At 42.5% G+C, this 21,715-nt stretch overlaps 1 protein-coding gene and 1 long non-coding RNA gene across 4 annotated transcripts in view; one reads left to right on the top strand and one right to left on the bottom strand.

Annotated features, from left to right (window-relative positions):
* Positions 1-21,715, top strand: part of USP3 (ubiquitin specific peptidase 3) — a 156,623-nt gene that overhangs the window by 7,051 nt on the left and 127,857 nt on the right. For all 3 annotated transcript variants that reach the window (XM_081507469.1, XM_081507473.1, XM_081507477.1), the window contains exon 2: positions 16,591-16,768. The gene's annotated coding sequence lies outside the window, so the exon portion shown is untranslated. The remainder of the gene's footprint in view (positions 1-16,590; positions 16,769-21,715) is intronic.
* Positions 1-21,715, bottom strand: part of LOC145512846 (uncharacterized) — a 31,455-nt gene that overhangs the window by 7,098 nt on the left and 2,642 nt on the right. The window contains exon 3 of the long non-coding RNA XR_014058854.1: positions 21,164-21,371. This is a non-coding gene — a long non-coding RNA (uncharacterized LOC145512846). The remainder of the gene's footprint in view (positions 1-21,163; positions 21,372-21,715) is intronic.

Raw genomic sequence — 21,715 nt, 5'->3', positions numbered from 1 at the left:
TAAAGGCTGCTGAGACAGGAGCATCTTAAACTTTTCACTCTGTGGTAGAAACCATGCTGGGCTTCATCAGTTTGCTGCCTCTTTCCTAACACACGGGCAACAACTTGCTGTTAGGTTGGGACCATCTGAATTCTAACCATGAAAGTGTACACAGAAGGGATGTGGCCCTTAAAAGACTTCCTTCAAGCCTACAACCCTCTCTTCTTTTTTCACAGTTAACGGGGGTGGCATAGATGGTGGGCTCATAGAGGGAGGTGGTCTGGGTCCTGAGTCACTGCATAAAGGACAGTAGGAAACTCGCCGACCTGCACTGGATGGTGATAGTGAGCCAGAACAAACCTTTAACGTGACAAGTCGCTTAGACTGGGAGTTTGTCAGTACAACGTAGATTAACCCACAGACCCCCAACCTGGTTTTATATGGGCTACAAGGTGAGAAAGGTTTTTAAAGGCATACAAATAAACAAACAGCATGCAACAGAGACATATGTAGCCCACAAAGCCTGAAATACTATCTGGTCCTTTACAGAAAATGTTTTACTGATGCTTAGACTGATCTATAACTCTAGCCCGACTCTGCCCAACTGCCGCATAGTCCAAGACTCTGGAACACCTCATCCTTCAGTATTTGTTTAGTACGTGTGTCATGCGCTTGCATGCTTCCTTCATCACTGTGCCCTTTGTGGTATGTAGGAAATAATTGTAGAATTAGTGGATGAATAAGGATGTGCCTACATATACACAGATGTGCTCAGTGCTAGCTGTCCTGGGAAGCAGAGCTCACATAAACACAGAAAAAGTGAAAAGTGTACCAGATTCAGCTTATATACCCCATAGATCCATGTGGCCCACCTGCCTTCCAAATCCCAGGCCGCAGGCCTCACCCTGGTTCTTGGTCAGAGTGGTCCTGGCAGTAGCTTACACTGTCCTGAAGTCATAAAGCCAGCAATCAAATGGTGGAGGTGAAAAGGCAAGGCAAAATTGAATACAAACAGGCAAAGTTATGAGGTCTTAAACTTATGTTTTATACCTTTTGTGGCCCCTAAATGTTTTGATCCTTTGGGGAGCCTGTAGTTAACAGCAGTTACAATGCTGCAGAGGTTTGGGGTAAACTTAATCTAAGTTTATTTTTTGCTGCACTGGATCTTCATTGTGGTGCATGGGCAAGCGGAGGGGTACTCTGTAGTCGTGGCGTGCAGGCCTCTCATTGCGGTGGCTTCCCTTGTCACAGAGCACAGGCTCTAGAGCACACGGGCTCCAGTAGTTGCAGCACGCAGGCTCAGTACCTGTGGTACACGATCTTAGCTGCCCCGTGGCATGTGGGATCTTCCCAGAGCAGGGATTAAAAACATGTCTCCTGAATTGGCAAGTGGATTCTTAACAACTAGACCACCATGGAAGTCCTGGGGTAAGCTTAAACCATAGCAGCATCTGCCCTAGTAAGAGATTATCGCCAAGGGGCCCCAAGAAGACAATATGGAATCAAAAAGATTCCAAGGAAGGAAGAGAGCAGGAGGAGGGGAGGGCAGATTTGAGAGCAGGACTAGCTAGGAAGCTTCTGTGTGGTTCCTTCAAGAACAGGAAGAGAGGCCTGGCCTTGTCAGCTCAGTGTGAGGCTGGATGAGGGCTGGGGGCAGCTACCCAGAGAGAGGTAAGAGCATCCTTGGCAAAAGCTGGGCACCACCTCTGAGCCAGGGCAGACTGCAGGGAGCTGGATGCCTGGTGTGAAGGCGCCCCCTAGAGGTCTGAGGCTGTTGGAGCGCAAGGGACACATGGGGCCTTTGAGAGCTAAGCTTGGCAGCGCCCACCAGCCCGCTCCATGAATGGAGTCTTTCTCTTGGCGTTTGTCAGAACTCAATGCCCTCTGTGCTGAGAGGAGGCCCAGTGGACTGGAAATAACCTCAGGGTTCCAGAAACATTTTATGGAAATATTCAGGAGCTTGAGAGATAGATCAGTCCCAAGAAAGATATTTGGAATTTTTAGAGAAGAAAATACAGATAATCTTTCTTACTCCAGGTTAAAAAATAGTAATAATAATTTTTTAACAAGGCAATAGATTAAAGTGAAAGGAAAAGACAAAAGAAAAGATTGCAGTTGACTTCACTAAACCTAAGAACTTCTATTCACCAAAAAAAAAAAATAAAATAAGACAAGCTGAAGGCTGGGAGAAAATAACACATTTAACTGTCAAAGAATTAGCATCCAGCATCTATAAAGAGCTACTACAAATCAATAAGACAAGAGTAAACAACTTATTGTTTTTTAATTGGCAGAAGACATGAACAGCCACTTCAGAGATAAATACAAAAAGGACCATACACATGAGAAAAGCTGCTCAGCCTCCTTAGTAATAAGGGAAATGCAAGCTAAAACCAAATTGAGATATAATTCCATAGCTATTAGGTTAGCAAAAATTTAGAAAAGAATATCAAGCAGTGGCAAGGATGTAAAACAGTGCAAATTCTCATATACTGTTCATGGGGATGTTAATTGGTACAGCCACTGGGAGCAGTTTGGCTTTATATTACAAAATTAAAGATATACATACTTCTCAGGGTTATAGTATACGGCATAAGCGATACAGTCAATAATATTGTAATAACTTTGTATGGGAACAGATGGGTACTAGACATTGTGGTGATCATTTCGTAATGTATACTAATGTCAAATCATTATGTAGTAACCTGAAACATAATGTTGTACATCAACTGTTTCAATTGAAAATTTTTCAATAAATTAAAAAACATACATTCTATACAACCCAGCACTTCTAGATCTATATAAACTCTTTCTTTGATAGTTTTTTTAAGTTTAAATATAGTTCATTTACAATATTGTGTTAGTTTCAGGTGAACAGCATGGTGATTCAGTTGTACATACATATATATATATATACACACACACACACTTATATACAGTCCTTTTCAGATTCTTTTTCCTTATAGATATTTATAAAATATTGAGTATAGTTCCCAGTGCTATATACAGTAGGTCCTTGTTGGTTATCTGTTTTATATATAGTAGTGTGACATGTATATGTTAATCTTAACCTCTTAATTTATCCCTCCTCCCACCCCCATATTTTCCCTTTGGTAGCCAGAAGTTTGTTTTCTATGTTTGTGAGTCTATATCTGTTTTGTAAATAAGTTATTTTTATCAGTTTTTTAGATTACACATGTAAGTGGTATCATATGACATTTGTTTTTCTCTGTCTGGCTTATTTCACTTAGTATGATAATGTCTAGCTGCAACATGTCTACCCATGTTGCTGCACATGGCATTATTTCATTCTTTTCTATGGCTGAATAGTATTCGATTGTATATATGTACCACATCTTCTTTATCCATTCATCTGTTGATGGATGTTAAGGTTGCTTTCATGTCTTGGCTATTGTAAATAGTGCTGCAGTGAACATTTGGGTGCATGCATCTTTTCAAATTATTTTGCATGGATATATGGATATATGTGCATGAGTAGGATTGCAGGATCATATGGTAGCTCTATTTTTAGCTTTCTAAGGAACCCCCATATTATTCTCCATAGTGGTTGTACCAATTTACATTCCTACCAACAGTAGAGGGTTCCTTTTTCTTTACATCTTCCCCAACATTTATTATTTGGTCCTTCTGCCTGGTGTGAGGTGATGTCTCACGGTAGGTTTGATTTGCATTTCTTTAACAATTAGTGATGTTGAGCCTCTTTTCATGTGCCTCTTGGCCATCTGTATGTTTTCTTTGGAGAAATGTGTATGTGGATCTTCTGCCCATTTTTGATTGGGTTGTTTGGGGTTTTTTTTATGTTGAGCTGTATGAGCTATTTGTATATTTTGGAGATTAATCCCTTGTCTGTTGCTTCATTTGCAAATATTTTCCCCCATTCTGTAGGTTGTCTATTGATTTTGTTTATGGTTTCCTTTTCTGTGCAAAAGCTTTTAAGTTTAATTGAGTCCCACTTGTTTATTTTTGCTCTTGTTCCCATTACTCTAGGAGATGAATCCACAAAGATATTGCTGTGATTTATGTGAAAGAATGTACTTTTTACATTTTCCTCTAGGAGTTTTATACTATCAAGTCTTACATTTAGGTCTTTGATTAATTTTGAGTTTATTTCTGTATGATATTGGAAATGTTCTAATTTCATTTTTTTATATGTAGCTGTCCAGTTTTCCCAGCACCACTTATTGAAGAGTATCTTTTCTCCATTGTATATTCTTGCCTCTCTATCATAGATTAATTGGCCACAGGTATGTGAATTTACTTCTGGGCTTCCTATCCTGTTCCATTGAGCTATATTTCTATTTTTAATGCTAGTACCATACTGTTTTGATTACTGTAGCTTTGCAGTATAGTCAGCTTCAGCTCCATTCCTCCAACTCCATTTTTCTTTCTCAAGATTGCTTGGGTATTAGGATGTTTGTGTTTCCATACAAATTAAATTTTTTTGTTGTTGTTCTAGTTCTGTGGAAAATGCCACTGGTAATGTAATAAGAATTACATTGAATCTGTAGATTGCCTTCAGTAAAATAGTCATTTTGACAATATTGATTCTTCCAATCCAAGAACACAGTATATCTTTCCATTTGTTTGTGTCATTTGATTTCTTTCATTAGCATTTTACAGTTTTCAGAGTACTGGTCTTTTACTTCTTTAGGTAGATTTATTCCTATGTATTTTATTCTTTTTTGATATGATGGCAAGTTGGATTTATATAAACTCTTATACATATGAAGCAGGAGACATATACAAGTATTGTTTATAATATCCTCAAACTGGAAAAAACTCAACTGTCTATTCACTGTGGGACAGACACATAAATTATGGTACATTCCCACAGTGGATTACTATACAGTGATGAAAATGAATGAACTACAGCTGCATCTGTCCACACAGGGAAATCACAGATGTGAAAAGCAAGTTGTAGAAGAATACTTATAATATGATCACCTTTATAAAAAGTTCAGAGATATGAAAAACTAAATGATACTGCTTAGGGATAGTATATGTGTGGTAAAACTATTTTTTAAAAGCAAAAGAAAGATGAACACAAATGAGGAAATGAATGTACAGTGAAGAGAATACATCAGGGAGGGACAGGTGGGAGCATCACACTTACTAGGCAGTTTGTCTTATTATTCTTTAAATTGTACTTCCAAGTTATATATACTCTTATATGAGTGAACTTTTCACAAAAAAAAAAAACAAAAAAAACTGAACCTCTTTTTTAAGAACAATAGCTGGGTTTTTTAAAGGCCAATCAGACTATTATCAGAGTATCTTCTACATAGTAGAGTCATATTAGTTGGGCTAAAGGTACAACATGATCAGGAGACAGTAACGTAGGAAGCCTTCCCTGTGCCAGGCTTTACTTCAGAGGATCTCAACAAACGTCAGGTGCTGCCAATAAAATATAGCTGAGAACAAACTAAGGGGCTGAAATTCTGAGTGACAATGAATTAGAACTTATCGATGTACCTAGTAGTCTCTCTTTTGTACAGTGTTTCATAATTTATAAAACACTTTGATATAAGTTAACTCTGTCAGTTTCCATAATCCCCCTGAGAGGTATCCAGAGAAGGTTATTTTTATGCCTATTGTGAAGAAAAAGACACAGAGAGGTGAAGTGACTTGCCTGAAGTCACACAGCCAGGACTAGGTCTTAGAACTCTTGGTCAAGTGCTCTTGTCCCTCAGCTGCTGCCTCTCTGTTCTGAGTGTGGTAGACAGAGATTCTGCCACAGGGAGCTCCCAAGTCCTGTGCCAAACCCCCTTCCCCCACCACATCTTTCCTGGAAACCAGTCAGCCTGCCCTGGGCCCTGTCCTCTTGCACTCTCCTGCCAAGACTGCTCTCTCCTCTGGCCTCGAGTTATACTCCCTGTGTCCCAATCATTAGGGTTCTTCTACTCATCTCTAAGGAATTTTTCCAAATGCTTATTTTCCTTGTCTTTGTTACAGCCCCTCTACATGGATTTCTATATCCTGCCTATACCCTCAGTATCTGCAGGGGATTGGTTCTAGAACCACCCCCCCACCCCAGAATACCAAAATCTGTGGATGCTCAAGTTCCTCATAGAAAATTGCAAAGCACAGTCAGCTGTCTATATCAGTGGATGTGGGACCCACCAGTACAGTGAGCCGACTATAGTACGTCACCAGTTTGCAGACACTTGTCTAGAGTAGAACATCCATGGGATGGCACCCTGGGCAGACAAATCCTACTCATGGCCCTGTAGGGTGCAGTGATTCTCAATGAGAAACATACATGAGTAGTTTGAAAAAGCTCCCATGTGATTCTGATTGGCCATTCCTTTCCTTAGGATCAGTGAGATAGTGACATCTTAGCTCTAGGAGCTGGTCAAGCTGGTAACCTAACCTCTCTGAGCCTCCATTTCTGAATCTCTTACTCCATAGTTATTTTTAAGAAATTAAATGAGATAGTGCCTACTATAGGTATATGTTAATCAAATGTTATTTCCCATCGTCTAATCAGGCCAGAAAAAAAGCAGTGAGGTGTTAAACCAAAAAGCCTTACTGATATAGTCAGAACCACTCACCCTCACACAGGTCCCATTTCTAACATTTGTCATCTTTCAGAAGAAGGACTTGTGCTTGGAAACATATTTTAGCTACTGCTCAGAACCATGTATGGTGCAATACTTTGAGTTCCCAGAGAGGAAAGGTTGTTGTTGGAAGCTATGTGGGAGAGGAAACCAACTCCCATCTCAGAACACGTTCCCAGAGCTGTGTTCCAGAGATCGTCCAGGCTGGGAGAAGGCCGTGCTGCATGAGGGGAGGGCGGCCCCACGGAGGAAACAATCACAGGTTCATTCATATTCACATTCAGGACACAGGAAAGATGCAAGGGGGGTTCAGAGCTGGGGGTGTAGTTTTCTGTGTGAGTTTAGGTGAGTCACTTCACTTCTCTGGGGCGGGGGGTTAAACCATGGACCCTTCTAACACTCAAGGACACTCTGTATTTCTTCAGAGTCACTGGGAAACAAATTAACTCTCCAGTCACATAATTTTCATTTGCATTATTGTAACTTAGGCTAATGTCCAGCTCTTTTTCATAAACAGGGGAAACTTATGTCATTTCCATTATTGACTCCAGCACAGACAAGGGTGTTACAGAATCACTTTTCTCACTTAGTATTAATAGCTCTGGGCAGCAGAAGAGACTTGCATTTAAGATTCTGGAACAGCTGAGCTTTCTTAGAAAGATTCCAGGAGTTATTAACCCAATTATTAAAGCACTAAGTGCCATTCTCACATCCTGGGCTGCAATGCTGCAATCCTCTATTGCTTTTCTATCGTCTAAAAGAAGACATCAAACTAGACACTCATTCAAAATTTTAATCACAATACGAAGGCATTTCACACAAGCAGTTATAGTCACGCGCAAAAAAAGAACCTGCTTACTGGCATCAGAGAAATGCAGATTAAAGCAGATTTAGGACCTCATTTAAAAATGTTAATTGTCAAAATGTGTAAAAGCAACAATGTGCCTGATGTGGCAGCAAAAGTAACTCATGGATATAATATTGGTGGCACTGTAAGTTAGTAACAGTTCTCTGGGGAAGCATTATGGCAACACACAGGATGAACCATCTTCATGATCATTGAGAAGTAATGCAATAAAAATCTGCATGAAGAAGTTAACATCAGCAATATCTACTCTAGCTAGAAAAAAAGGAAATAAACAATTATGAATCTAAGCTTAGGGGTCTTCTTACATAGATTCTGATACAGCCACATGTTTGCCTCTTCTAGAGCTATAAGGATAATTATGAAGATTAAGTAGCAACATAGAGAAGTGTTCATTGTAAGTGAAATGTATCTAAATTCAGAATACCATACTTTATGATTATCAGTTCAGTTCAGTCACTCAGTCCTGTCCGACTCTTTGCGACCCATGGGCTGCAGCACACCAGGCTTCCCTGTCCATCACCAACTCCCAGAGTTTACTTCAACTCATGTCCGTTGAGTCGGTGATGCCATCCAACCATCTCACCCTCTGTTGTCCCCTTCTCCTCCTGCTTTCAATCTTTCCCAGCACCAGGGTCTTTTCCAGTGAGTCAGTTCTTTGTATCAGGTGGCCAAAGTATTGGAGTTTCAGATTCAGCATCAGTCCTTCCAATGAATATTCAGGACTGATTTCCTTTAGGATTGACTGGTTTGATCTCCTGGCAGTCCAAGGGACTCTCAAGAGTCTTCTCTAACACCGCAGTTCAAAAGCATCAATTCTTCTGCACTCAGCTTTCTTTATGGTCCAACTCTCACATCCATACCTGACTATTGGAAAAACCATAGCTTTGACTAGACAGACCTTTGTTGGCAAAGTAATGTCTCTGCTTTTTATGCTGTCTAGGTTTGTCATAGCTTTTCTTCCAAGGAGCAAGTGTCTTTTAATTTCATGGTTGCAGTCACCATCTGCAGTGATTTTGGAGCCTAAGAAAATAAAATCTGTCACTGTATCCATTGTTTCCCCATCTGTTTGCCATGAAGTGACGGGACTGGATGCCATGATCTTAGTTTTTTGAATGTTGAATTTTATTATTATAGCTCTGTAAAAATGTGCACACAAGTGTACAAGAACTGGAAGGTGTTGAAATAAAAATAGCTACCGTGTTTAGAAGGTGAAATACTGTGTTTTAAAATTTTCTGCTTAGATCTCATTTAGTCTTTAATTAAATAAATGGAAGAAAGTATATCAGTTAGAAAAGAATCTTATTCCTAAACTTCCCCACTAGACAAGGAGACCAAGGACCCTGCCTGTCTTATTCAAGGCTGTTTATCAAAACATGTGTGTGGCAGGTGATAGGTGCTCTGTAAATATTTGTGGACTGATTGACCACTGCTGTCAGCCTCTTGAAACAAGGTTTAATAAATCACTGATGAAATACCTCCTGCTTTTGCAAAGATGCCTTTACCAGCCCCTTCACAGTCTCCAAAAGCAAAAACAACTTCCTTTAGAGGCAACTTTAAAAACCCTCCATCATCTCTCCCCCAGAGTTGCACTGGCAGAAGAAGGACATTATCTTAAAGCCACACCTCGAACACCAGGGCCACTCTAGGTGGAGACTTCCTGTAACTTACTTCAGCAACTTGACCCTTGGGGCAGATCCTCACAGGGACACAAGGGGGAGCAGTTTGATCCCCAAAGTCAGCTGGGCACTAACTCTTTACACCAGAAGGTGGCAATCTATGCGCTTCCTTAAGGAGCAGAACTGGCACTTTCCAGGGCACTTTGATAGTTTATCATTCAGAGGACCATGGTGGGAGTGTGACAAGGGTGACCAGGCCTCAGGCCAAGGTCAGGAACAGATGAAGGCCATCAGTGCCTGCTGTGCCTGGTGCTGTGAGAGATGGCATCTTACACTTGGGTATTTTACACTTGGGTAAACCAAGGTCCTGGAGAAGGAAATGGCAACCCACTCCAGTGTTCTTGCCTGGAGAATCCCAGGGACGGAGGAACCTTGTAGGCTGCCGTCAATGGGGTCACACAGAGTTGGACATGACTGAAGCGACTTAGCAGCAGCAGCAGCAAACCAAGGTCCAGACAGGCTAAGAGATTGCCAAGACTCCGGCCTCTAGTAGAGTAACATTGCCCAGATCTGAACCCAGCTCTCCTTATACCAGTACTCACCCTCTTTCCAGTTACCAAGCAACAGTAGTCTGTGAAAAGGTGGACAAGGATGTTTCTAAACATTTGGTTAGGGACACTCTGGGTGGCTCAGTGGTAAAGAATCCGCTTGCCAATGGAGGAAACATGGCTTGGACCCCTGGTCTGGGAAGATTCCACATGCCAAAGAGCAACTAAGCCTGAGCGTCACAATCACTGAGGCTGTGCTCTGGATCCCGGGAGCTACAACTTCTGAGCCCACATGCCGCAACTACTGAAGTCTGCGTGCCCTAGGGCCTGTGCTCTGCAACAAATGAAGCCATCACAATGAGAAGCCCAAACACTGCAAGGAAGAATAGTCCCTGCTCGCCACAATTAGAGAAAGCCTTCAGAGCTATGGTTTTTCCAGTAGTCATGTATGGATGTGAGAGTTGGACTATAAAGAAAGCGGAGCACAGAACTGATGCTTTTGAATTGTGGTGTTGGAGAAGGCTCTTGAGAGTCCCTTGGACTGCAAGGAGATCCAGCCAGTCCATCCTAAAGGAGATCAGTCCTGGGTGTTCATTGGAAGGCCTGATGTTGAAGCTGAAATTCCAATACTTTGGCCACCTGATATGAAGAGCTGACTCGTTTGAAAAGACCCTGATGCTGGAAAAGATTGAGGGCAGGAGAAGAAGGGGACAACAGAGGATGAGATGGTTGGATGGCATCACCGACTCAATGGACATGAGTCTGAGTAAACTCCGGGAATTGGTGATGGACAGGGAGGCCTGGCGTGCTGCGGTTCATGGGGTCGCAAGGAGTCGGACATGACTGAGTGACTGAACTGAACTGAACTCAGCACAGAAGACCCAGTGCAGCCAAAAATAAAATATGTAAAAAATATTATATGTCCCTCACCATCTCCCGACGTTTGCCCAAGTTCATGTCCTCTGCATCAGTGATGCCATCCAGTCATCTCACCCTCTGAAACTCTCTCCTTCTGCCTTCAGTCTTTCCGAGCATCAGGGACTTTTCCAGTAGGTTGGCTCTTCACATCAGATGACCAAAATACTGGAGCTTCAGCTTCAGCATCAGTCCTTCCAATGAGTATTCAGGATTTATATCCCTCCCTTAAGATTGACTGGTTTGATCTCATTGCTGTCCAAGGGACTTTCAGTCTTCTCTAGCACCACAGTTCAAAAACATCAATTCTTTGGTGCTATGCTTTCTTTACAGCTCTCACAACCATATGTGACCACTGGGAATACCATAGCCTTGACTATGTGGACCTTTGTCAGCAGAGGATGTCTCTGCTTTTCAACACACTGTCTAGGTTTGTCACAGCTTTCCTGCCAAGAAGCAATCGTCTTCTGATTTCATGGCTGCAGTCACCATCCACAGTGATTTTAGAGCCCAAGAAGAAGAAATCTGTCACTACTTCTACCTTTTCCCCTTCTATTTGCCATGAAGTAATGAGAAGTGATGCCATGATATTAGTTTTTTTTTTTAATATTTAGTTTTAAGCTGGCTCTTTCACTCTCCTCCTTCACCCTCATCAAGAAGCTCTTTAGTTCCTCTTCGCTTTCTGCCATTAGAGTGGTATCATCCACATAGCTGAGATTGTTGATGTTTCTCCTGCTTATTTTGACTCCAGCTTGTAACTCATCCAGCCCAGCATTTCTCATGATGTGCTCAGTGTAAAGGTTAAACAAACAGGGTGACAGCAGATAGCCTTGTTGTACTCCTTTCTCAGTCTTGAACCAATCAGTTGTTCCATACAGGGTTCTAACTGCTGCTTCTTGACCTGCATACAGGTTTCTTAGGAGACAGGTGAGATGGTCTGGTATTCTCATCTCTTTCAGAACTTTCCACAGTTTGTTATGATCCACACAAAAGGCTTTAGGGTGGTCAATGCAACAGAGGTAGATATTTTTCTGGAATTCCCCAGTTTTCTCTATGATCCAGTGAATGTTGGCAATTTGATCTCTGGTTCCTCCTCCTTTTCTAAACCCAGCTTGGACATCTGGAAGTTGTTGGTTTGCACAGTGCTGAAGCCTAGCATGCAAGATTTTAAGCATGACCTTATAGCATGGGAGATGAGTGCAATTGTCCGATGGTTAGCACATTCTTTAGTATTACCCTTCTTGGGAAATGGAATGAGGGTTGACCTTTTCCAGTCCTGTGACCACTTCTGGATCTTCCCAGATTTGCTGACATATTGAATGCAAAACCTTGATGGCATCATCCTTTAGGGTTCTGAATAGTTCTGCTGGAAATCCATTACATCCACTAGTTTTATTAACAGCAGTGCTTCCTAAGGCCCACCTGACTTTGCATTCCAGAATGTCTGGCTCTGGGTGACTGACCACACCACTGTAGTAATCCAGTTCGTAAAGATCTTTTTTTTTTTTTTTCAGTTCTTCTGTGTATTCTTTCCATCTCATCTTGATCTCTTTAGCATCCGCTAGATATCTACCGTTTCTGTCCTTTATTGTGCCCATCTTTGGGTAAAATATTCCCTTGATATTTCCAGTTTTCGTGAAGAGATCTCTAGCCTTTCCACTTCTGTTGTTTTCTTCTAGTTTTATGCACTGTTCATTGAAGGAGGCCTTCTTGTCTCTCTGTGCTATTCTTTGAAACTCTGCATTTAGTTGGGTGTACCTTTCCCTTTCTCCCTTGCTTTTTACTTTTCTTCTTTCTTCAGCTGTTTGTAAAGCCTCCTCAGATAACCCTTTTGCCTTCTTGCATTTCCTTTTCTCTGGGATGGTTTTGTTAGCTGCCTCTTGTACAATATTACAGAACTCCATCCATGGTTCTTCAGGTACACTGTTAACTAGGTCTAATCCCTTGAATCTATCTGTTACCTCCATTGCATATTCATAGGGGATTTGATTTAATTTGTTCCTGGCTGGCCTAGTGGTTTTCCCTGCTTTCTTTAGTGTAAGCATGAATTTTGCTATGAGAAGCTGATGATCTGAGCCACAGTCAGCTCTAGGTCTTGTTTTTGCTGACTGTATACAGCTCTTTTGTTGATTATGAGGGATACTCCATTTCTTCTATGGGGTTCTTGCCCACAGTAGTAGATATAATGGTCATTTCAATCAAATTTGCCCATTCCCATTCATTTTAGTTCATGATTCCTAAGATGTCAATGTTTATTCTTACCATCTCCTGCTTGACCACGTCCAATTTACCTTGATGCCTGGACCTAACATTTGAGGTTCCTATGCAGTACTGTTCTTTGCAGCATGGAATTTTCATCACCAGACATGTCCACAACTGAGCGTCGTTTCTGCTTTGGCCCAGCCACTTCATTCTTTCTGGGGCTGCTATTACTTCTCCTCCACTCTTCCCCAGTAGCGTATTGGACACCTTCCAATCTGAGAGACTCATCTTTCGATGTCATATCTTTTTGTCCTTTTATACAATTCAGGAGGTTCTCATGTAAAGTATACTGAGGTGGTTTGGCATTCCCTCCTCCAGCAGACCATGTTTTGTCAGAACTCCCCACTATGACCCGTCCGTCTTGGATGGCCCTACGCATGGCTCGTCACTTCACTAAGCTGCACAAGCCCCTTCGCCATGACAAGGCTGTGATCCAAGGGGATGATGATGTCTAATGATTATTAATTTCCATCAGTTATAGTTGTAAGGAGTAACCAGCAAATACGCTTTCATTTTTTGAAGTTTTGTGAACAAATCTACAATGTAATTTCTGCCAGCTTAAATGCTTTTTAAATCGCTAAGTCAAATGACCAAATTGATCATACCATTTGACCTTGAAACACCACTTTGGGAAATGGGTTCCAAGGAAACAAAAATATGAGATATATATTTACAAATACATATATTTTATGTATTGTGAAATATAAAAAATAAAGGTGCATATGCAGAGGTTTAGAAGTGAGCTTCCTATTGCAGTTAAAACTGGAAGCAGCCCAAATGTCTGACTGTGGGCGAACACTGGGAGGGTTGTGCTGTAGTCACAGCACTGACACTGGAAATGGTCATTGTGAAGATTGGAGCTGATGTCCAGTCGTCACAAGGGCACCATCATGCTAGTTGTTAAAATACTGAAATAGCAAATGTAATAAAAGCAAAAATAAATAAGTGGGACTATATAAAACCAAAATGCTTCTATGCAGCAGAGGAAACCATCAGCAAAGTGAAAGGCAACCTACTGAATGGCAGAAAATGTTTGCAAGTCACATATCTGATAGAGGGTTAGTATCCCAAATATTTAAAGAACTCACACAGCTTAATGGCAAAAAGGCAAACAATCTGATTTTAAAATGGACCTATCTGAAAAGACATTTTTCCAAAGAAGACATGGATGGCCAATGAAAGGATGTTCCGCGTCAGTCATCATCAGGGAAATGCAAATCAAAATCACGAGATCACATCATACCTACTAGAATGGCTGTTACTAGAAAGACAAGAAATAAGTCTTGGCAAGGATATGGAGAAAAGGGAGCCCGTGTGCACTGTTGGTGGGAATTAAATTGGTGCAGCCTCTATGGAAAAGGGTATTGTGGTTCCTCAAAAAATTAAAAATAGAACTTCCATATGATCCAACAATTTCACTTCTGGGTATATATCCAAAGAAAATGAAAATACTAACTTGATATCTGCACCCCTTGTTTATTGCATTACTTATGGTAGTCAGGACATGGAAGTAAGACAAATATCCATTGATGGGTAAATGAATAAAGAAGATATAAGGTGTATATACATATATATGTGTGTGTGTGTATGTATGTATATATCTCAAATATATAACAGAATGTTAGTCATAAAAAAGAATGAAATCTTGGCATTTAGGACATCACAGATGGACCTTGAGGACATTATATGAAATCAGAGAGGGAGAAAGACAAATGCCACATGATCTCATAGTGGAATCTAAAAAACAATAAAACACCCAAGCTCACAGACATAGAGAAGAAGTTGGTCTTATCAGCAGTGGGAGTTGGGGCAGGGTGCTGGTGGGGATTAAGCAGAATGAGTGAAGGGGGTCAAAAGGCACAAGCTTGAAGCTGTAAAATAAGTCACCAGGATGTGGTATTCAGCATGGTGACTGTAGTTGATAATACTGTATTGCATTCTTGAAAGTTGCCAAGAGAGTAAATCTTAAAACTTCTCATCACAAGAAAAAAAAATACTAGTAACTAAGGGGACATATGTTAACTAGACTTATTATGGTGATCATTTCACATTGTATACAAATATTGAATTATTATGTTGTACGCCTGAAACTAATGTTAATGGATCAATTAGACCTCAATAAAAATAAGCTTTAAAAAAATACTGAAATAAGTAATTCCATATCGTTGGAAATAGTAGGGGCTGAGTTCCCCCCTGGATCCTCCCTGACCCCTCCACTAGGATCTTCCTAGACCTCCTATCCAGCAACTAAATGTGAGTGCCTGGTCCAACAGGACTCTCCAGGATCCCACCCTGTGCTGTGGTCAGTACACATCCTAGAACCAGTTATTATTAAATATTTTTAAACCTCCCCTGGATAAGATTCTGTACCTTTACAAAAACATGCCTTATTTTGGAATGAGAATGAGATACAGGGATAAAGAGAGAGATAGTGTATGACTTAGTAAGAAAAACAAAGTAGAGCTTGATATAATGCATACAGTTGACCCTCCCTATCTGTGGGTTCTGAATTCATTTTATTTAAGAGACTTGAGCATCCTCAGATTTTGACATCCATGGGGAGCTTAGAACCAATAACCTCTGGATCATGAGGGAGGATTCTATGGGAATAGCAATGACACTAATTTATATTTGCATAACCAAGAGTCTATAAATATTCAGTAAATTAGGGAATAGGAGATTTGAAAATATTATCAGGTGTGCACTCAACATCCTTTCCCCCATTTGCTTCTTTTTTTCTTTTTTAAAGACTTTCTTTATGTGGACCACTTTTAAAGTCTTTATTGAATTTGTTACAATATCACTTCTGTTTCACATTTCAGTTTTTTGGACCCAAGGCATGTGGGGTCTTAGCTCCCCGATTAGGGATCAGACCCACACCCCCTGCCTTGGAAGGCAAACTCTTAACCACTGGGCCACCAGGGAAGTCCAGTCCTCTTTGCTTCTTTAAAGCAAAGTCCTCTTTGTTTCTTTAAAGAAAACTGTAATTTTTGTTCACTCTCTTCTTATTCTTCTGATAACAAAGTGGTTTGGGGAAGGCTGAGCCTGGAGATGGTGTGGGTGGTAGGGGTGCAATCTAGAATTCTTGAGCCCGGAGTGGCAGCTCATTACTCTGACCATATGGTGAATTGGTGTAGGCTAGTGACATAGTCTGGCTAGGGAGGTGGAAGAAAGTTGGCTAGGAAGATTCTAGCAAGAATTTCTCTTCCCATCTAAAAAGAGACCATGACAGGAATATCCCCTTTATTTCAGAGAACACAAATCTTAGCCAGGACGTCTTTGAGCTGCTAAATTAATCAACCCTGGATCAGCTCTATTATTAGCTGTTGTGTTACTCTTTAAGCACTTTAGCTGGATTTGCTGGTATTTGCAGAGTCCCACTAGAATGTATGCTATTTGTTCACCACTGTATCTCTGTGATCTGTGACACTGCCTGGTACACAGCAGACTCACCATAAATATTTGTTGAAGGGATAAATGAATAAAAAACATCCTCATTGATGTAGGAGGGTGTTAAGTTTTTCATTGGTCCTGGTGTTAGATTTCTTTGTTTTAAACATCCAGTGGACTGTCCATTGTCTCCAGTGCCTCAGTGTTATGAAAAGTGACAGGCCTGGGTTTGAATCTGCATCTGCTACTTATCAGTCAAGTGTCCTCAGGCAAATTATTCATCTTCACTGAGCACACCTATAAAATGAGCACAACCACCACTAAATTATAAGGTTGCTTTGAGGCTTGAATGAGAAGTGGCCACAGAGCCTGGCGCATGGGAGAGGATCATCAGTTGGTTTCGTTCCTCATTTTCCTGTATCTCTGTATCTCAGGTACCAGATCCCAGGAAGGCTGAGGGCCCCTTAACATCCCCAGGAATGGGACAGAGTGACATCATACACCTCCCGATATGATACCCTGAGATGAACCCAGGATCGCCTTTAGGGTACTCCAGCCAAGTCTGTGCAACATAAATCATCAGGAGCAAACATCGGACAAACCTGAAATGAGGTACATTTTACAAAATACCTGGCCTAGATACTTCAAAAATGCCCATTGTTAGGAAAGACCAAAAAAAAAAAAAAAGACCAGAGAAGTGTTATAGATTAAAGAATACTAAAGGGACATAGCAACTAAATGCAATGGTGATCTGGGAATTTTCTTTGCAATAAAGGGCTTTATAGGATAATTTTAAAGGATAATTGGTAAAATCTGAATACGGTCTGTATATTAGATAATAATTGATATCAAAATTAATTTCCTAACTTTGATAATTAGTCTCTAATTATGTAAGAGAATATCCTTGGTTTTAGAAAACGTACACATTGAAGGAATAGAGGAGTATAATGTCTGCAAATAACTCATAAGCTATTCAGAAAAAAATAAAATTATACAAACACATAGCGAGGAAGAGATCTAGAAGAAGGTTAAATAAAGCAAATGTAGGAAAACGTTAATATGTTCCTTTACCTGGGAATCTGGGTGAAAAATGTGCTAAAATTCTTTGCCCCATGCTTGCAATTTTGCTTTAAGTTTGAAACTATGTAAAAAAAATTTACAAAAATCTTAAAGCAATACTAGAGCCATGTCCTGAAGAATATTAGGAATTTGTGGTTGAAAAGGGAGACTTCTAGGCTGAGTGAAAACTTGGGAAAGTATTCAGGAAGATGCTTGGGTGCTGGGCCCATTTCACAGAAAGCTACATTTGAGCAGCTTTCAGAAAGAGGTATCCAAGTCCTCCAGGGGGACCACAGGAGGAAAGGCCTTCTAGTCAGCAGCCAGTGGTATGAAAGAGCAAGGCGCTGGCAGGCAGGAGTTAGGTGTGGACGAGGCCTGGCTATGAGCAGTAAAGCTGGACATTCAGGTTGGGGACAAATTACAAAGTATGAATGCCCTGCTAAGACACTGGAACTTTATTCTGTGAGCAGGGAGTGTATGATAAGATCCATGTTGGACACAGTTGGGGAGGATAAATAGAGCAGAGGGGGATGGGAGCCAGGCACAGACAAAAATTGTACCGTGTTTGGGGAGTGAAACAAGATGCCAAGGGCTCAATGGATAGCATTTTGGCCAGAACGAGGAGAACGAGGTATACATCCCCCCACCTCCAACCCATGGGGAAGCAGATGGGGTCTCACCAGTCTTGGTGCTCTGGTTCCAGTTCACTCTGCCTTGCAGAGGCCACAGGACACTGGACCTTCCAGCATGGGCAAGCCCCAGCAGGCTTAGTGGGTGGACCAGACACTGACACGTACAGCTAGGGGTGGAGGACCACGAGCCATCTCACGGTGAAAGGCCTTCACTAAATTAAAAAAAGGCCACCTCCATTCCTGGTCCTGGCCAGAGTGGTCTCCTCCTGTTCTCTTAGTGTCTGCCTTCCCAGGATTCCACTCTGCTACCCACCTGGGTGCTGTGGCCAGTGCTGCCCTAGCTCTACCCCAGGAGGCTGAAGGCCCCGCCACAAATGGTTCCTTTTATTGCATAACAGTTGGGCATTTTCAAATCAAACTGAGCTAGTCCATTCATTTACTATTTGACAAATATTTGCCTGGTGCTACTGTGTGCTTAAGAGACTTATCTGAGAGAAAAGGGGAAGTGGGTGGGGCAGGAACATGGCTGGGTTGTATTGTAGCAAGAGTGGTTTTTCTCCTTGACCGTTTCATTTGCTGTATCCAAATTAGATATTTGTTTGTCATCGAATGTGAAAGGAATTGTTATCTTTTTTAAATCATTCCTGGCTTAATAAGGGTGCAGCCAGGCGACAAGTGGCATCATAGGGCATTCTGAGCAGCTTATTAAACACTCATGGAGCCAGATGATCCCCACGTGGCCTGGTGATTATCTTTAATGCATCTCCACTTCTTATTCATCCAGAGGCCTCTTCACAGTCAGGGTGGTTATGATAGTGATGATGAGGATGAGCAGTTACTATGTGTCAGGCACTCAGCTAAATGCTTTCTGCACATTCTTTCCAACCCTAACCAGTTAATCCTGCAAGGCAGATTATTTTATGCTTGAGGAAATCAGGGTTCAGAGAGGTTGATGGGTTTGCCCAAGGCTACACAGCCATTTAGAACCAGAGTCTGTGTCTGAACTCAGGTCTTCTGGTCTTGAAAGGTTATGACCATTCCAGTGTCATGCCACCTCCTACCACTTCAAAATGGGAAGGAAATTTCAGGTAAGTGAATAAAAGCTTTCCCCAAGGCGATGGTTCTCAAAACTTGAGCAAGAATCAGCATTACCCAGAGGCTTTATTAGAATACAGATGGTTAGGTCTGTATATTGATGTGGGCTTCCCAGGTGGCACAGTGGTAAAGAACTCACCTGCCAATGCAGATGTGGGTTTGATCCCTGAGTTGGGAAGATCCCCTGGAGAAGGAAATGGCTACCCACTCCAGTGATCTTGCCTGGGAAATCCCATGGACAGAGGAGTCTGGTGGGCTACAGTCCATGAGGTTGCAAAGAGTCGGAGATGACTTAGCAACTAGACAACAGCAAATACATTGAAGCATCTGAGGCGGGCACTGCTAATCAGCATTTCTGACAAACCCAGGTGATGCTGAGGCCACCCTGGTCCAGGGATCACTCTCAGAACCACTGCCCTGTGGGAGAACAGTGACTTGACTCTGGCTCACCCAACCCTGACCCTGCCATTCTGTTCAGTTAGGAATCTCCTGAATCTCCCCATTTCCTGGGTCTGAAAAGGAAGCTGAAGTGAGTGCCTCCTCCCTTCTTCCCTCTGTCTTCTTGGGAGTCTGTGTGAGGCTGTAGGGGCACAGAGGGTCCTTGGCTGAGCCCTTCGCTCTCAGTGATGTGCAGTCTCATCCACTCTCGGGTCACCGCCCTCTCTTTCTCTCTGACACCACGGTCACTCCCAGGTCTCCCCAGCTTTCGCTCACTTGTTGATTCTCTGTGGACTGAACCTGCCTTCATCTCTATGCTCAGGTGTGATGTGTGAGCTCTGTCACCTTCAGCACCCTCTCCTGATCTATGGGGACACAGAGGTTGCCTCTGTCGCCTGAAATCCTTGTTGCTCTGGGAAGATCCACTTTCTAGCAGTTTGGTAACCTTCCCAAGTTATAGTTTAACATGGGAACCTGTGTTTCAAAGGCTCGTAGCCTTTTGGACTTGGAAGAGACTTAGCTAGAAGGAGGAAAGGAAGGAAGTGAGCACTTTTTGAGAATCTGCCATGTGTCAGCACATAGCCAGGAGCTTAGTATGTGTCACAGTGTTTACTCTTCAAGTATCCCTATGAATTTGGGCCTGTGTGTGTGTGTTTTATAATCTCCATGAACAGTGGAGAAAACAGAGATTCTAGGAAGTTATGATCAGACAGCTAAGGAGCTGAGCCACAATGTGACCCCAGGTCTGTCCCTGCTCTTTCCACCACCGCTGACCCATCAGTTCACTTCACTGATGTTCTCTCTAACTCAGAGATGAATTTATTGAGCTCAGCCCACCCACGAGGCCCAAAGGCTGACCTTCTAAGACAAACCCTGGGTCAGTCATGCAGTGGTCAGTGCTGGGGAGCTGCCAGGCAGTGGTGGGAGGAGCTGGGGAGCAAAGCCATTGTCAAGTGCTGAGTGAGCAGGGGAAAGGTGCCAGGACTCTGGAAGGGTTGGCAGGAAGAGCTGCTGGGAGCAGGTGAAGGCAAACAGGATCTCAAGGGTTTCTGAGGAAGAAGCCACCACCAGCCAGGCCCTCAGCTTAGGCCCAGCTAATTGCTGTGCTGCTTTGAAGAGCAAGGTGCCAGCCTTCCTGGCCAGGTTGTGGGCTTGGGGAAAGGCAGCTTCGGCCTGGCACATCTGTCCAGTGCCTACTGTTGTGCCCAGCATTCTGAGGTATTGAGGCTATGCTTTAAAAAAAAATTATTGTCATCAAAGAGCTAACAGTTCAGGGATAGGTGCAAGCGACTAACAAAACCTAGCCAGATAAATATGGTTTTTTGAATAATTAATTAACTTGGCTGCACTGGGTCTTAGTTAGGGCATGCAGAGTCTTTTAGGTGAAGAATGTGGGAACTAGTCCCCTGACCAGGGATCAAACCTGGGCCCCCTGCATTGGGAGAGTGGAGTCTTAGCCACTGGGTCACCAGGGATGTCCCTATATGATTTTTAATATGGTGGCTTAGAATGTATGCATTTGACGTCCAGGGACCTTCCAAGGGGCACAGCCGCAGGGGAGCGAGAAGGGGCCCTCTCTTAATGGTGCTGCCCTTCCACACCCAGTGCTTCATGGATCCTTGGTGCACCCCATGGGGTACCCAGAGGAGGGAGTCCTGCCTGCCCCTCTGTGGGTGGGTGAGGCTCCCCAGAAGTGTGGTAGTTAGTTGGGCTTGGGGGAATAGATAGGAGTTCTTTATGCAGAAAAGAGGAAGAGGAGGTTACTGCACTGCATATCTTGTACCTTGATTTCAGTGTCGTAAGCACTTTTAGCCTTAGCTGCCAGGAGCAGGGCGTGGGATGGGCCTCTCAGCCTCTTCCATTCCAATCTGAAAAGCCCCTGCTCTTGGTATATGCATCTTCCTGTGACAGTTCCCTTCAGAAGAGTCAGAAGGTCTAAAGTGCTGGCATCTCAGGGTCTGGTGGGTGTGCTCTCAGTTGACTCAGGCTGTCTTGGGGACAAAAGTTAAGATAGATTTCCTTTTTTCCCTCTCTGCCATCCATTTTTCTCCAGTGGCTATCTTCCTAGAGTCCACCATGTAATGACTGTGGCAGACCAGGGGCAAATGAGGGAGGAGCCATCAACCATGCCTGTCATCTGCCCTTGTTAAGTCACTGAAAGAAAATGATAGCTGTGAGTCAGTGAAAAATAGAGCATGAAGCCAGACGGGGAGGACATTTAAATGTGTCTCTTAACGAGTGGCAAGTGAAAAAGCAAGTTCTAGACTGGAATTCAGCAGGGCAACTTCACCCTAGGTAGCTGGGGCGAGCATGAGCTAGGGAGACACAGGAAAGG

This window comes from Giraffa tippelskirchi, chromosome 7, assembly GCF_054371585.1.
Source record: "Giraffa tippelskirchi isolate mGirTip1 chromosome 7, T2T-mGirTip1v1.2.pri, whole genome shotgun sequence".
Classification (NCBI taxonomy): domain Eukaryota; kingdom Metazoa; phylum Chordata; class Mammalia; order Artiodactyla; family Giraffidae; genus Giraffa; species Giraffa tippelskirchi.
Note: the sequence above shows the minus strand (reverse complement) of the source record. Positions and strands in the feature narration are given on the sequence as shown.